General features: G+C 46.1%; 1 long non-coding RNA gene across 2 annotated transcripts; it reads left to right on the top strand.

The window, feature by feature from the left end:
• The first annotated feature begins 5,602 nt into the window (after positions 1-5,602).
• On the top strand, positions 5,603-10,736 carry LOC119960551. 2 transcript variants are annotated; one of them, XR_005459445.1, is made up of 3 exons: positions 5,603-5,980; positions 7,570-7,653; positions 10,697-10,736. It is a non-coding gene; the product is annotated as an uncharacterized LOC119960551 (long non-coding RNA). The 2 variants fall into 2 exon arrangements; XR_005459444.1 differs by lacking the exon at positions 5,603-5,980 and adding an exon at positions 6,148-6,186.
• Positions 10,737-14,368: the final 3,632 nt, after the last annotated feature.

Raw genomic sequence — 14,368 nt, 5'->3', positions numbered from 1 at the left:
ATTGCTTCCTGTTACCCTCACTCTGTTCTCTCTCCCTTTCCATCAATCTATTTGATTCTCTCTTTCCCACTACTCACTCTCTTTCTCTCTCACTCTGTTTCTCACAAATAATTCTCTAGCCCAGAGGCTTGTGGATGATCATAATATTCATTATTGTCACAAGTAGGCTTACATTAACACTGCAATGAAGTTACTGTGACCATCATTGAATATATTTAAGGCTGGGATGGTGAGATTTTGGTCTCTCAGGAAGTCAAAGGACATAGACAGCTAACAGGAAAATAGAATTGAAGACTGAGATCAACAACAATCGTGTTCAATGGCAGAGCAGATTTGACGGGCCAAATGGTCTCCTTCAGCTCCTATTTCTTGTGTTCTTGCAGAAGCCCGAATCTTCTGTGGGCTCAGGCCGGGCGGCAGGTTCCCTTCCCTGAAGGACATTAACAAACTGGTTCACTTTTCACAAAATGTTCAACAGTTTTCGTGATCACTTTTCCCATTGCCGGCCCCGCAAGTTACCAGATTGATTCAGCTCAATTTCACAACCTGCCTTTGTGTTTTGTGGGATCTCGCTTACTCCCTTTTTCCTGTTTTAAATCAGTTTCACAGGGTATCAGCAGGGAAGGATGTGCAATTGGGAAACTCCAACCAAACACCACATCAAAATCTGACAGTCGTGTAACTGATCGGAACCCGAATATCATCAGATTTTGAACATGGAAGGAAAAAGCACAGTTCACAGTGGGGAGAAACCGTACACATGTTCTGTGTGTGGACGAAGCTTCAGCCGATCATCTGATCTGTCAAAACACAAGCGCAGCCACAGCAGGGAGAAACCATGGAAATGTGGGGACTGAGGCAATGCATTCAATTACCCATCTGACCTGGCAACCCATCGACGCATTCACAATGGGGAGAAGCCTTTCACCTGCCCCGAGTGTGGGAGTGGATTCACTCAGTCATACAGCCTGTTGATGCACCAGCGTGTTCACACTGGGGTAAGGCCTTTCTCCTGCCCCAAGTGTGGGTGTGGATTCACTCATTCATCCCAACTGCTGACACATCAGCAGATTCACAATGATGAGCAACCTTTTAAATGCGGGAAGTGCTTTAAAAGTTCTCGGGATCAGGTGTCCCATCAAAGAGTTCACACTGACGAGAGACCGTTTAAACGCTTCGATTGTGGGAAATGCTTTAAAAGTTCTGGGAAACTGGTGTCCCATCAACGTGTTCACACTGACGAGAAACCATTCAGCTGCTCCGACTGGGACTGGGTTCAGACGATCATCTCCACTCACTTTACACCAGTGGATTCACACTGGAGAGAGGCCATTCACCTGCCGAGAATGGATCAAGCTGGCACTTGCTACTCAGATTCCCCAGTACAGACACCCTTCACTTTAAAAATAACATTTCATTCAGACATAAGAGAAACCATCACCGGTCCCCCCCCCCCCCCCCCCTCACTCACACACACACACACCCCGCAGGACCAGAGGGACAGTGAGAGTCCTGAACATTGTTGTACAGTCTCATTGATATTTCATATGAGCCTTTTTCTGTTCCATTGAATCCCTTCAGTGCAGAACGAGGCCATTCAGCCCATCAAGTCTGCACTGACCCTCCAATACGGCACCCCACTCAGGACCACTCTTCTACCCTATCCCCAGAAACCCACCCAACCTTTGGACACTCAGAGGAAATCTTTTAGAATGACCAATGCACCTAACCTGTGCTAACCACAGTCTTTGGACTGTGGGAGGGAACTGAAGCACCCAGAAGAAACCCACGCAGACACAGGGAGAAAGTGCAAACTCTACACAGTCACCCAAGAGTGGAATCAAACCCCCTCCCTCTGATCTCCAGTTAGCCTCTGTTTGAATGAACAGAGCCCCAGTTTCTCTAATCCCTCCTGGTAACTAAAGCCTCTCTTCCGTGGGATCAGCTCAGTGAATCTCTTCTACACCCTCTCCATGGCCTTGACATCCTTCCTGGTGTAAGATCCCCAAAACCTAATCTAATATTCTAACTGCAGCCTAACCAATGATTTGAACAGGTTTACATGACCTCTGTCCTTTTGTACTCCACACCCAGAATTATAAAACCTTGGATCCCATGTGTTTTTGAAACACTTTATCAACTTGTCCTCCCACATTTAAATGTTTGTGCATCTGAACTCCTTTTAGAGTTTTGGAGATATTAACATAACATGGCTGAAATACATTGACATCCAATGTCTGATATAATGTGTGTTATGGGAGAGAGAAGTTTAGTCTGTGTTAGAAACTCAAGCAGGAGCTTCACTGCAGACAGGTCACCGTGGAAACGCTGATGAGACATTTCATTCCACAGAATCAACTCATTGGAAACTCCAATCGGATCGGGGAGGGGACAGAGTTTGTCTGTTATTAACCTCAACATAAACTTAAACCAGAGTGAATAATGGAACAGATTAAATTCTAATGTGTGATGTTTATAGCTACAGTAATGGAATTATCAGAAATAATAGAATTAACAGGCAGGGTAGTTCAGGGTAAATGAGGAAATTACTTCAGAAACGTAACTGCTGGGAACCAAGAATGTGCCCTTGTAAATCGCAGATTAGAGAAATTCCTGCTTGCTGCATGAACTGTGTTCTGTACTGGCCACCAAACCTCAGGAAAAATACATTGCACTTGGTAACAGTCCAGTACAGATTGACCATGATGAAGTGAGGCTGGTGAACTGACTGAATCACTTCCCCCACACACGGAGAACATTAACGGTCGCTCCTCCATGTGAACATGTCGACGAATCTCCAGCTCTGATTAAATCTAATACACAATCCCCAGATTTCCAAGGTTTCTTCCAGCGTGACTACATATCATTCAAAAGGTCAGACCATCGGCTAAAACGTCATCCACGTTCCGAACACGGGAACTGTTTCTGCCACATTGAACAGGGTCTTTGAACAAAGAACAATACAGCACAGGAACAGGCCCTTCAGCCCTCCAAGCCTGTACCGGTCATGATACCAACCTTTGCCAAAACATTCAGCTTGTGCCGTATCCCTATACCAATCTTATCCATGTGTTTGTCAAGATGCCTTTTGAACGCCGTTCATGTATCTCCTTCCATAACCTCCCCTGGCAATGCGTTCCAAGCACTCACCGCCCTCTGCGTAAAAAGAACCTGCCTTGCACATCTCGTCCAAATTTTGCCACAGGGACCTTAAACCTATGCGCCCTGGTGACTGACCCCTCCACCCTGCCTGCTGATCCCACTCTATCCATGCCCCTCATAATCTTGTGGACCTCTTTCAAGTCACCACTCTTGAATAGGATGGGATTAGAGGGATACGGACCCAGAAAGTGGAGAAGATTTTAGTTTAGACGTGCAGCATGGTCGGCACGGGCTTGGGGGGCTGAAGGGCCTGTTCCTGTGCTGTGCTTTTCTTTGTTCTTTGTATCAACAGCTTCATGAGTAACTGAAGAGACTGGATTCTGCTGTTATTTCTGCTGTTAATCACATACAGGATCGATAGTCTTACAATATTTGGTTTATTTCTGCTGATGTCAACAACCCCAATAACTGGCTGCAGTTTAATATTCTGGATTCGTCACTGATTTTGGGGCTGCAGTGTCTCTTTTTGAAAACATCTTTCCTCTTTATTCAAGATCTTTCCCAGGAACACACTTGCAATAGCGTTATGAATTTTTACTTTAATCCTAAATAGTTTTTGGTGAAAAATCAATAATTCAGTTTCTGAAACATTCTACTGATCTCCAAGTGGAAAATGCTGATTAATCCTTGCTGACAATTCTTTCTGACTTACACATTCTTCACTGTGACACCACCATTATGAAATTAAATTATCAACATGAAATAAACTGTAAAATATTTCACAGATTCATGAATAGAAACTTAATCAATCAACATTACTATTGATGAAGTTTGGAAGTTGCTGAGTTGAATCATTTCTGACACAGCAGCAGCAAAATTTGGTAAAGATGGAAACCACAACAAAGACTGGTTTGAGACCCACTCAGCAGAGATAACATCTGTAATTGAAGCAAAAAGCAGAGTCTACCCGATGCCCAACATAAACCCAAGAGCTAAAACAGTGCATCACTTGGGACTTGAACATTGCCAAGGCCATTGTGTAAAAGATGGAGATGCTGTGCAAATAAATACTGGAGCAGCCTATGTCCAGGAATCTGAAACCAAAGATGGTTTCATATTTCTTTTGGTTTCAGATTCCAGCATCCGCAGTAATTTGCTTTTATCAAGGAATCTGAACTGTCTTTGATTATGGATTATTAGTTTTTTTAAATTTAGAGTAGCCAATTCATTTTTTCCAATTAATGGGCAATTTAGCATACCCAATCCACCTATCTTGAATATTTTTGGGATGTAGGAGCGAAACCCACACAAACACTCCACATGGACAGTGACCAGGAGCCACGATCGAACCAGACACCTCGGCGTTATGAGGCAGCAGTGTGAACCACTGTGCCACCGTGCCACCCCGATTATGGATTATGGTGACATTCTCACCAACAAATGTAAATATGCCCCTCTTGGGTTGAACACAATTGTGAGCTGTACTCCTGTGAGATGGACACCTCCCAGTCTCTTTTACTCTCCAGTTTCCTGTCATGGTTGAGTTGGACAAGGAATCCTCATCACTTGAATTGGGAAAGGCGATTGATTGTTGAGCAAGCAGAAAGGCACCCGGCAAGGATGGAATTCCAGCTGAACTGCTCACACACAGAAAGTCCCATTGACTGTCACACCTTCATGACATGCTCCTCCTCTATTGTTAGGTTGTCAGCTGCTCCTCATTTCAAGGATGACATCTACTCACTCTTGTGGTCTATCTGTGATTGGAGAAGGTGTTTCTCAACCCACAGATCTTTGACAGAGATCCCTCTCTGCCACTCTCTGCCTCATCATTGAGGTGTTGGAAATCAAAAGTAATAATAATAATAATCGTTATTATTGTCACAAGTAGGCTTACGTTATCACTGCAATGAAATTACTGTAAATATCCCCTAGTCGCCATACTCCGGCGCCTGCTCGGGTGAATTCAGAATTTACCTAACAAGCAAGACTTTCAGGGAGAATGTGCAGACTCTGCACAGACAGCAACCCAAGCAGGAATCGAACCTGGGACCCTGGCGCTGTGAAGCAACAGTACTAACCACTGTGCTACCATGCCATCCTAATGATGCAGTTTGATTGGCACGCTGTCACGATAGTGACTGATTGGCAGCATACTCTTGCCAGTCATTATGGCCACTGCTTATTACATAAGAGGGGAGTGAACAGGAGTGGAGTAAATTCAGAGACAGAGAAGGCAGCACCCAGTTATTAGCCTTGACCATTTCATTTCATTTTCATTTTTCATTGACCAGAACATCAACTTTTCCAGCATTGTTTCTCCAGAGTTATTAAAGCTTCGATTGTCTCACATGAAAGAAACACAGGTCCAGGTGCTGATGGAGATCCTGGTGCATCCTCAGCCACCAACAGTAATTATATATAAAATCGAGGACTTGAAATATGTGAAGATATGATCGGTAAGTTTGCAGATGGAAAATCATTGGTGTGGTAACTAGCGAGGACAAAAGCCTTAAATTACGGGATGATACAGATGGGCTGGTCATATGGGCAGTACAGTGGCAAATGGAATTTAACCAGGAAAAGTGGTAGCTCTTGTCCAGAGTCCATGCAGAAATGATGTGCCGAGTGACTTCCATCTGTGCTGGATCATTTTAGAAAACACTGAACATTCAGTATCACGAGCAAAAGAGAAGATGGAGGAATTACTGATTCTGCGATGGAACTCAGAAAGAGTTTGCGTCTTCTGGGGAAGAGAGAGGAAGGACCCATTGGGGTCTGAATTGTTCCACGGGAGAGCAGCATTCAATCGTTTTGAGAAATGGAGAATAGCAGAATACCCATCGACAATCATTTGCGAGATTATTTTGATCCATCGGTAACCAAATTATTTTGTATTTACTGTTTACAATTTCAATGGTGCGGCTATTACCCATCACTCCATGCGGCTGTGAATGTGCCCTATTCACTGCACAGGAGCCCAATGCGTAGACGCAATGCTGGGCTGTATCTGGAACATGCGCAGTGTCACTTTGCTCAGAGGTCTGCGAGTGCGGGAGCGGTTGTTTGGGGCGGTGAGAGTCGGTGAGGCGGAGGGAGGAATGGAGCCGGGAGTCGGGGTGGGAGGGAGTGAAGGCTTCATAAACACCCCCTTCTGGTCACAAGGCCGGTTTAAGACCCTGCAAATCCCGCGTTTGCAGCTGCGGAGCTTTTATTTGGTGCCAGGCCCAGTTCCACGGCCGCCATCTTTGTTTAGCGGAGCGGCTGAGGGGCCATCTTGATGACGTAACAGAGGCGGTGCTTCAGGATCTCGGTGACCAGGAGAGAAAATCATTGTCTGGATGATTGACAGGTCCCTCCAGAGAGGGAGGTGCTACTTCCATGTGTGGCAATCCGAAGAACAGAAGAATAATAACATCAGAATTAGCAGGAAAAGGCCATTCAGCTTATTAACCCGGCACTGCCATTCAATAAAGGCATGGCTGATCCGAATGTGCCCTTAATTACATTTTCCTGCCTTCCCCAGAAACCTTTGACTCCCCAGTAGATAAAAAAAAGACGAACTTAGCTTTGAGTTTATTCAGTGACCCAGCGTCCCTGCTCTCTGGGAAAGAGAATTCCACAAACTCAGCTTTGACAAAGTCATCCTGACTCAAAACGTTAGCTCCCTTTTCTCTCCACAGATACTGCCAGACCCGCTAAGATTGTATTTTCTGTTTTTGTTTCACATTCCAGCATCTGCAGCAATTTGTTTTTATCCTCAGACTGATGACCCTCTGAGGGAAGACATTTCTCCTTATCTCAGTGTCAAATTGGAGAACTCTTATCTTTAAACTGTCCCCTTAGTTCTTGAATCCCCATGTGGGAAAGTATTCTTTCATCAAAACCCCTCGGAATCTTAGATGTTTCAAGAAGATCACCTCTCATTCTTCTAAACTGCATCGGGTACAGACCAAACAGGCTCAATCTTCCTCCATAAAACAAACTCTCCCACCCCAGGAATCAGACTAGTGAAACTTCACTGAACTGCCTCCAAAGCAAGTAAAACCCGTATTAATTAATTCTGGGACATTAGCACTGCTGTCTCACGCACCGAGGTCCCAGGTTCGATCCCGGCTCTGGGTCACTGTCAGTGTGGAGTTTGCACATTCTCCCCGTGTTTGCGTGGGTTTCACCCCCACAAGCCAAAGATGTGCAGGGTAGGTAGATTGGCCAAACTAAATTGCCGCTTAATTGTAAAAAATGAATTGGGTACTTAAAAAGCTATCCTGGGACTGGCAACAAGGGGAGAGAACGTTTGGAACTTCTATCCTCTACTCAAAGAGTGATGGATTTTGGAAACTCCTTCTACCGGGGGTTAGAAGGGGAGGATTTACACCCAGCAAACTCAAACCAAAATAAATGTTTGTCTGATCTTAATTTCTAACCTTGACTAACATTTCTGACCATTGTAATTTCCTTTTACAGGTGCTTCCAAAGCTTCTGATATCTTTCCAGCCAAAGGTTGCAGCAGGAGATTATAAACTTGAAAACACCAAAATTGTGACAGAGGTGAAGATTATTATTATTAATTATAAATTTAGAGTACCCAATTATTTGTTTCCAATTAAGGGGCAATTTAGCATGGCCAATCCGAAGCTGGCACTCCCAGTGTAGACTGTTGTGAGGTTGTTGCTGTAGTGGAGAGTGGCTGCTGCTGTTGCTGCTCTCTCTTTTTCTGTTGCTGCTGCTGCTGAGTTTGCTGCCTGTTTCCAGTGCTGGTTGCTGCTGAGCTGCCTGGAGGAAGGAGAGGTGAGAGAAGGATGGAGAGGGGAGAGAAGGACAAAAACAAGGTGGGTGTAAAGCCCTTTGGACTGCTTGTTTGCAGTCTTCCCAACTGATAACATCTGCCTTCAGCAAGGACAAAACCTTCCTTATTCTATCCAGTGTGCTTGTTCCGGGGCAGGGGGATCAAGTGGACAGTGTGTTTGCTGAGCCCCCTCCCCATCATCAGGGAGGAGCTGGATTCCATTGGGTGGTCGTTCCAGGGTGGCAGCACAGACTGTTTTTGCTGAATCCTACTTGGGCCGAAGACCTCGAGAACCAGCTCCACTTACCTCCTTGTGAACCTGCTCTAGGCCTGGCGAAGTGCGTCATTTATAGCTCCAGGCAGTGGGCGACCGAGGGGGTCATCCGACCAGATTGTTTGCCCCTTTTCCACGGCTACATTCGCAGCTGGGTTTCCCTAGAAAGGGAGCATGCAGTGTCCATGGGCACCATCAAAGCCTTCCATGCCCGGTGGGCACCGCAGGGGTTGGGGTGCTTTATTGACCCCTTTAAATACACTCCCATTAGATGTTTTTAAGTTTCTGCTGATCTTTGTTACGTTCGGGCAGTGCCCCTAACTGGAGCGGCCCTTTTTGCTTTGTCCCTAAGTTTGTTTCCTTTGTTCTATTTTTTTGGTGGACCTCAAGACTGGCCAATCCACCTACCCTGCACATCTTTGGGTTGTGGGGTGGGACCCACGGAGTCACGGGGAGAACGTGCAAACTCCACACGGCAGTGATCCGGTGCCAGGATCGAACCTGGGTCCTCAGCACCGTGAGGCAGCAGTGCTAACCACTGCCGCCGTGCCACCCTTTGTCATGATGTCTCCATTCCTATTTTATCGCACACCTCCCAGTGACACTCATTGTAACACAGAAACTTCAAAATATCATTGCTACCTTGCATTTATTTTGCCCTCCTATTATTATCTAATGATAACAGTGACAGAGTAACATACACCAGAATTGGAAGAACAGGCAGGTTATTGTCTAATCATGACAGAGTTACGGGGGTGGTTCGGTAGTTAGCACTGTTGCCTCACGCTCCAGGTACCTGGGTTCGATTCCGACCTTGGGTCACTGTCTGTGTGGAGTTTACACATTCTTCCCGTAGCTGCGAAGATTTCCTCCCACAGTCCAAAGATGTGCAGGTTAGGTAGATTGGCTGTGCTAAATTCTCCCTTGGTGGGGTTAAGGGGTTAGGGTGGGGGATTGGCCACGGTAGGGTGATCTTTCAGAGGGTCGGTGCTGACTCGATGGACCAAATGGCCTCCTTCAGCACTGTAGGGATTTTATGATTCTACACTGGATCCAAAGATGTGGCCAGCACGGTAGCATGGTGGTTAGCATAAATGTTTCACAGCTCCAGGGTCCCAGGTTCGGTTCCCGGCTGGGTCACTGTCTGTGCGGAGTCTGCACGTCCTCCCAGTGTGTGCGTGGGTTTCCTCCGGGTGCTCCGGTTTCCTCCCACAGTCCAAAGATGTGCGGGTTAGGTGGATTGGCCATGATAAATTGCCCGTAGTGTCCTTAAAAAAGTACGGTTGGGTTACGGGTATAGGGTGGATATGTGGGGTTGAGTAGGGTGATCATTGCTCGGCACAACATCGAGGGCCGAAGGGCCTGTTCTGTGTTCTATGTGTTCACTCACACACTGCAGCCTAACTCTTATTGGAACAGACACTGTGTTTGTTACTCTCGGAGTGAGTGAATCCTTTGCTATTTCCCCTCTGGGCCCCATCTCCACTATTATTGTCTGATTGTCCCACTGAGACTCTCACTGTTATTATTGGACAATCAGCGAGTCAGCCTGAGCCTGTGGCCGCTCTCACCATCTGGAACCGTCACAATGCCCGGATGATTGACGGCTGCTCCGGACCAATAGGAAGATATAGGGTGGGACTGGAGGACCGACGGGGAGCGGGTAGTCCTCCAACCAATCGGAGTGAATGAGGGGCGGGGCCCACTGTGATTGAAGCATGCGCAGTGAGTAATGGCAAAGAAGAAGTACTGTGTCTTCAGATCAGAAATGAGTAACAGACGTTTAACAGTATGGAGGGAGCGAGAGATTGCGGGGGTGGGCGGAAACGTTGTGAACAGCTGTTGTAAGCTGCAATCCTCGGAAAAGAGTTTCCGGGACCCCTTTGTACCGAGCGGAGCTGCAGCTCTTCATATTCGGCTCGGGTGAACGGCCGCCATCTTTATTGGATGTGCATCAGGGCGCATGCGCAGTTGTCATCTTTGTCGGGGCGATGTTTCAATGAGTGGGAGGGGCTTGTTCCCCATTGTTCAGAATGGAGACAACTCGTCCATCAAACTGGATTAGTCTTTGAGTCCCAATGTCTTATTCATGACGCAAAGCTGTGGCAGAGATGGAAAGAAAAGGAAGCCAATCCTGGTCTCCGGATTTCACTGTCTTAGACATTCTGTCCCATGTGTCCAAAGCTCTGCGGCTCTGTTCAATCACATGAAGACCCAGGGCAGAAACTCAACCCTGAGGAGACGTCACCCTCAAATCAGGGGACTGCTGATGACAACGAGGGTCAGTGTGCAGTGGAGGGCATGAGCGGTCATCCTGGACCCATGAGCGGTCATCCTGGACCCATAAGCAGTAAGAGAGAATGTAGTGAATTTCTATCCTGGACTGACAATGATTAATTTTGGAATCTCCTTTTACAGGGGATTAGGAGGTGAGGATTTACACACAGCAAATTCAAACCAGGAGAAATATTTATCTTTCCTGAATATTATTTCTGGACTGACAGTGATGCCTTTGTAAACTTCTTTCACAGGGGCTTAGAAAGGGATTCGCAGACAGGAAACTCACAACCAATCCTCACATCAAATTCTGACACCACTGTTCGAGTTATCAGGACCTGGAGATTATCGACCTTTGTGTGTAAGCATTGCGTTCCATATCATTATCACTCACTGTATAAAATGTCTACCTCCTATCTCCCCTGTAGATCTTGTTCACAATGTTAAATCTGTGTCCCGTAATCCTTTTACAATCTACTGATGGGAACAGTTTCTAAAAATCTTTTGCTGGGTTTGCCGTTGTTGTTTCTGGTGCCTGGGCCGATGCCGGGTGGTCCGTCTGGTTTCATTCCTTTTTCATGTTTTTGTTGTGGTTGAATCAGCTTGGACCAGTCCATTTAGGATCTAGAACACAATTGAAGTCACCTCCAAGAATCAATTGATCTGGATCCAGGTCTGGGATGGATTCCAACAATTGTTTTACAAATGTTTCTGTGAGATCCCCTCATTAAAAGAAAAGATAGAGAAGCAGAATTAGGCCATTCAGCCCATTGAGTGTTTGAGTTTGCTCTGACATTCGATCATGGCTGATATGTTTCTCATCCCCATTCACCTTGTATTGTAGCTCTCTTGAAATGAATGCGAACATTGCATTTGCCTTTCTAACTGCCAACTTTCCAATATTTGTTCTTGGGATGTGGGTGTTACCTTGGCCCAATGTTACTCATTGTAATCAGTTCGCAAAGCATAATTTATATCAAAAATATCCATTTCAATGGCGGGTTTATTACCCAACATGTGTATCAGCTGAGAATGTGTTCTATCCACATGACAGAAGCTTCTCGCACATGCGCAGAGTCCGGCTGTGACTGGAGCATGCGCCGTTCGGGCTGTGACCAGTGCATGTGCAGTTCAGATTGTCGCTGACGATGCAAGGAGCGGGAAAGAAACTGTCGATCAACTTTCAGGATTGGAGCCGGTGGGTGGCCGGGGAGCAATAGAAGCTGTGGAGTGAGCCGGGAGGCTTCATAAATACCCCGTGGAGGCTTCAACTCCCGAGTAAAATGTTAACAGTCCTGTCTTCAACAGCACCGAATAGAGTGAAAGCTCAGTGGTGACAGGCCCGGGTTACCGGCCACCATCTTTACAGAGGACAATGTGCCGCAGGGAAGGGGCTGGTTTAGCATAGTGAGCTAAGACAGCTGGCTTGTAATGCAGAACAAGACCAGCAGCGCGGGTTCAATTCCCGTACCAACCTCCCCGAACAGGCGCCGGAATGTGGCGACCAGGGGCTTTTCACAGTAACTTCAACGAAGCCTACTTGTGACAACACGTGATTATTATCATGCACTGCGAACCTGGACCAAATGCCAACTCTCCCGGATTGACTGACTGGAGTCTCCACGATTTTATTTTATTTTCATTTGTGGGAGTCACTGGCTGGGCCAACATTTATTGCCCATCCCTAATTTCCCTCAAACCGAGTGGCTGGCTCGGCCATCTCGGAGGGCATTTAAAGAGTCAACCACATTGCTGTGGTTTGGAATCGTGTCGGCCAGGCCAGGTAAGGATGGCAGATTTTCTTTTCTATTCATTCCCGGGATGTGGGTGTCGCTGGCTGGGCCAGCATTCACTGCCCAGCCCTAATCACCCATGAACTGAGTGTATCTCAGAGAGCATTTTAAGGGTCAACCAGCTGACTGTGGATTTGGAGTCACATGTGGGCCAGACCAGGTAAGGATAGAAGATTTCCTTCACTGAAGGACACAAGTGAACCAGATGGGTCTTTGCAACAATTGACGATGGTTTCATGGTCATCAGTAGACTTTCAATGAATTCAAATTTTACCTTCTACCGTGGCGAGATTCATACCTGGGTGTCTAGAAAATCATTGGGATAGTGAAAAATATTTTTGTGACTCTGGAACATGATTAGCACAGTAAAAATATTAATTTTGGGTCTCTGGAAAATCGTTTTGACAGTAAAAAAGATTTTTGAACATTTCTCTTCAGCGGATATAAAAATATTGAAAATGGGATGAAGGTTGTTTGCCTGACTGTCAATCACTGTCCTTTTTCAAAATAAATTTAGAGTGCCCAATTCATTTTTTCCAATTAACGGACAATTTAGCGTGTCCAATCCACCTAACCTTCTCATCTTTGGGTTGTGGGGGTGAAACCCACGCAAACACGGGGAGAATGTGCAAACTCCACACGAACAGTGACCCAGAGCCGGGATCGAACCTGTGACCTTGGTGCTGTGAGACGGCAGTGCTAACCATTGCGCCACATGCTGAATATTGAAAATGGAATAAAGGATGTTTGGCTGACAGTCAATCACTGTCCTGTAAGGTAATGAGTCATTTTGCTTCCCAATTGGCCGAGGAAGGCAGTGTGTCACAAGGATGGATGTGTTGGCCGATTAATGGCTGGAGGATGGGGGCAGGTCATGTGATCAAACCTCCAGGAATACATTTACTCAAAGTTGGTGAGGAGAGAATGTTGTGAATTTCTATCCTAAACTGACTGAAGTTTCTGTAAATTTACAGGATACTGGAAGTGGAGGTTTAACAGACGGGAAACGCAAACCAAACGTCACATCGCGATCTGACAGAGTCACTCGGTTCATCGGAACCTGAATATCAGCAGCATCTGGGTGTGGAAGGTAAAAGGTTTGTCTGTTCTGTCTGTGAGGGAAGATTTCAGGTCTCAGTGTGACTGTAAAAGCCCCGAGATTCACAAACCCTGGTTAGACCAAACCTGGAGAACTGTGTTCAGTTCCAGGCAACAAACCTGAGGAAGGATAGAATGGCCTCGGAGGGAGTGTAGCACAGATTTACCTGAGTGATATCTGAACCCCCCGGGGTTAAATTACAAAACTAGATTACAGAAAAGAATCAGAGACATGATGGCACAGAGAAGGCCATTCGGCCCATTGAGTCCATGCTAGCTCTCTGGAGCAATCCAGTCGGTCCCATTCTCCTGCTCAATCCCTGTATCCTCGCAGGTTTATTTCCCTCAAATCCAATTTCCTTTTGAAATCAAATCATTCATTGTGTCTATTTTCAAACTCCCTGATAGGCAGCAAGTTTCAGGCCATTGCCGCTCGCTGTGTAAAAACATATCTCATATCACATCATATCTCCTGTACCTTTTACATACAAACTAGGAACAGGCCACTCGGCCCCTCGAGCCTGCTCAGCATTCAATAAGATTGCGGCTGATCTCATTCTAACTTCAATACCACATTCCTGCCTACCCCGATGACCTTTCACCCCCTTGCTCATCCAGAATCTATCCAGCTTTGCGTTAAAAATATTCAAGGACTCTGCATCCACTGCCTTTTAAGGACGTGAGTTCCAAAGTCTTACAACCCTCAAGAGAATAAAAAGTCCTTATCTCCATCTGAAATGGCTGACCCCTTATTTTGCAACAGTGACCCCCTTTTTCCAGATTCTCCCACAAGAGGAAACATCCTCTCCACATCCACCCTGTCAAGACCCCTGAGGATCTTGTATTGTTCAATCCAGGTTTTACCCAAAAATTTAAATCTGTGCCCCGACTGCTTGTACGACCAGTGAATGGAAACAGAGTTCCTTTGTCCACCTGATCAAAATCTGGCATAATCTTATGTCCCTGAATCAAATCTCCCCTCAACCTCCTTTGCTGGAACCATTCTGGTAAATCTTCTCTGCACCTTCTGCAAGA

This window comes from Scyliorhinus canicula, unplaced genomic scaffold (genome assembly GCF_902713615.1).
Source record: "Scyliorhinus canicula unplaced genomic scaffold, sScyCan1.1, whole genome shotgun sequence".
Classification (NCBI taxonomy): Eukaryota; Metazoa; Chordata; class Chondrichthyes; order Carcharhiniformes; family Scyliorhinidae; genus Scyliorhinus; species Scyliorhinus canicula.
The sequence above is the reverse complement of the archived record's forward strand: the minus strand, read 5'-3'. Positions and strand labels throughout refer to the sequence as shown.